The sequence below is a fragment of the Oncorhynchus nerka genome, unplaced genomic scaffold (genome assembly GCF_034236695.1).
Source record: "Oncorhynchus nerka isolate Pitt River unplaced genomic scaffold, Oner_Uvic_2.0 unplaced_scaffold_4751, whole genome shotgun sequence".
Taxonomy (NCBI): domain Eukaryota; kingdom Metazoa; phylum Chordata; class Actinopteri; order Salmoniformes; family Salmonidae; genus Oncorhynchus; species Oncorhynchus nerka.
Genome location: NW_027036553.1, coordinates 6,593 through 10,696, shown reverse-complemented (window position 1 = coordinate 10,696; position 4,104 = coordinate 6,593). Strand labels below are relative to the sequence as shown.

Here is a 4,104-nt window from a genome sequence, read left to right as displayed (position 1 = left end):
GTCTCACTGGGGACTTGAGGTGAGGGTGTTTGACTGACTGCAGTCTGATGTTATGCCACTATACACTATATACCACTATAGACTATATATACCATATACTATATATATCACTATAGGCTATATATACCACTATACACTATATACCACTATAGACTATATATACCACCATAGACTATATATATCACTATAGGCTATATACCACTATACACTATATACCACTATAGACTATATATACCATAGACTATATATATCACTATAGATATATATACACCACTATACACTATATGCCATATAGACTATATATACCACCATAGACTATATATATCACTATAGGCTATATATACCACTATAGGCTATATATGCCACTATACGCTATATACCACTATACGCTATATATACCACCATAGACTATATATATCACTATAGGCTATATATACACCACTATACACTATATACTATAGACTATATATACCACCATAGACTATATATATCACTATAGGCTATATATACCACTATACACTATATATATATATATATCACTATAGGCTATATATGCCACTATACACTATATACACTATAGACTATATATACCACCATAGACTATATATATCACTATGGGCTATATATGCTATACACTATATATATATATATATCACTATAGGCTATATATGCCACTATACACTATATACCACTATAGACTATATATACCACCATAGACTATATATATCACTATAGGCTATATACACCACTATACTATATAATATATATCACTATAGGCTATATATGCCACTATACACTATATACCACTATAGACTATATATACCATGGACTATATATATCACTATAGGCTATATATACACCACTATACACTATATACCACTATAGACTATATATACCACCATGGACTATATATCACTATAGGCTATATATACCACTATACACTATATATATATCACTATAGGCTATATATACCACTATGGACTATATACCACTATAGACTATATATACACATAGACTATATATCACTATAGGCTATATATACCACTATACACTATATATCACTATAGGCTATATATACCACTATAACCTATATACCACTATAGACTATATACCACCATAGACTATATATATCACTATAGGCTATATATGCCACTATACGCTATATACCACTGTGGCTCAGTTGGTAGAGCATGGCACTTGCAATGCCAGGGTTGTGGGTTCGATTCCCACGGGGAACAAATACAAAAATGTCTGCACTCACTACTGTAAGTCACTCTGGATAAGAGTGTCTCTAATAAACTAAAATGTCATGTAAATAACGTTGTAGGCCTATACTATATATATCACTATAGGCTATATATACCACTATACACTATATATACCTATAGACTATATATATCACTATAGGCTATATATACTATACACTATATACCACCATAGACTATATATATATATATATCACTATAGGCTATATATAAATATACACTATATGCCACTATAGACTATATATACCATAGACTATATATATCACTATAGGCTATATATACACCACTATACACTATATGCCACTATAGACTATATATGCCACTATACACTATATATATCACTATAGGCTATATATACCACTATAACCTATATACTATAGACTATATACCATGGACTATATATCACTATGGGCTATATATACCAATATAGGCTATATATACCACTATAAAGCTATATACCACTATGGACTATATATACCATAGACTATATATAACACTATACACTATATATATATCACTGTATTTATATATGCCACTATGGACTATATGCCACTATAGACTATATATACTACCATAGACTATATATATCACTATAGGTATATATACCACTATACACTATATATATCACTATAGGTTATATATACCACTATAACCTATACCACTATAGACTATATATGCACCACTATACACTATATACCACTATACACTATATATATCACTATAGGCTATATATACCTATAACCTATATACCACTATAGACTATATACCACCATAGACTATATATATCACTGGGCTATATATACACCACTATACACTATATGCCACTATACACTATATATATCACTATAGATATATATACCACTACTAACCTATATACCACTATAGACTATATATACCACCATAGACTATATATATCACTATAGGCTATATATACCACTATAGGCTATATATACCACTATACGCTATATACCACTATAGACTATATATACCACATAGACTATATATATCACTATAATTATATATGCCACTATAGGCTATATATGCCACTACGCTATATGCCACTATACGCTATATACCACCATAGACTATATATATCACTATAGGCTATATATACACCACTATACACTATATACCACTATAGACTATATACCACCATAGACTATATATCACTATAGGCTATATATGCCACTATACACTATATATATATATATATATCACTATAGGCTATATATGCCACTATACACTATATACCACTATAGACTATATATACCATAGATATATATCACTATAGGCTATATATGCCACTATACACTATATATATATATATATATATATCACTATAGGCTATATATGCCACTATACACTATATACCACTATAGACTATATATACCACCATAGACTATATATATCACTATAGGCTATATATACACCACTATACACTATATACCACTATAGACTATATATACCACCATAGACTATATATCACTTATAGGCTATATATACCCACTATACACTATATATATATCACTATAGGCTATATATACCTATAGACTATATACCACTATAGACTATATATACCACCATAGACTATATATATCACTATAGGCTATATACCACTATACCTATATATATAACTATAGGCTATATATACCACTATAACCTATATACCACTATAGACTATATATACCACCATAGACTATATATATATCACTATAGGCTATATATACTATAGTTTATATATACCACTAAAACTATATACCACTATAGACTATATATACCACCATAGATATATATATCACTATAGGCTATATATACCACTATACACTATATATGCCACCATGGACTATATATATCACTATAGGCTATATATACCACTATACACTATATACCACAATATACTATATATACCACCATAGACTATATATATATATATCACTATAGGATATATATACCAATATACACTATATACCACTATAGACTATATATACCACCATAGACTATATATATCACTATAGGCTATATATGCACCACTATACACTATATACCACTATAGACTATATATACCACCATAGACTATATATATCACTATAGGCTATATATACCACTATACACTATATACCACCATAGACTATATATATCACTATAGGCTATATACCACTATACACTATATGCCACAATATACTATATATACCTGCATAGACTATATATATATATCACTATAGGATATATATGCCAATATACACTATATACCACTATAGACTATATACCACCATGGACTATATATCACTATAGGCTATATATGCACCACTATACACTATATACCACTATGGATATATATACCATGGACTATATATATCACTATAGGCTATATATACCACTATAGGCTATATATACCACTATACGCTATATACCACTATAGACTATATATATACCACCATAGACTATATCACTATAGGCTATATATATACTATACACTATATACCATAGACTATATATATCACTATAGGCTATATATACCAATATACACTATATACTATAGACTATATATACCACCATAGACTATATATATCACTATAGGCTATATATACACCACTATACACTATATACTATAGACTATATATACCACCATAGACTATATATCACTATAGGCTATATATACCACTATACACTATATATCACTATAGGCTATATATACCACTATAACCTATAGACTATATATACCACCATAGACTATATATATCACTATAGGCTATATATACCACTATAGGCTATATAAACCACTATACGCTATATGCCACTATAGACTATATATACCACCATAGACTATATATCACTATAG

General features: G+C 28.9%; 1 non-coding gene across 1 annotated transcript; it reads left to right on the top strand.

The window, feature by feature from the left end:
• Positions 1 to 1,171: 1,171 nt before the first annotated feature.
• trnaa-ugc (transfer RNA alanine (anticodon UGC)) lies at positions 1,172 to 1,238 on the top strand. The gene has a single exon. It is a non-coding gene; the product is annotated as a tRNA-Ala (tRNA).
• Positions 1,239 to 4,104: the final 2,866 nt, after the last annotated feature.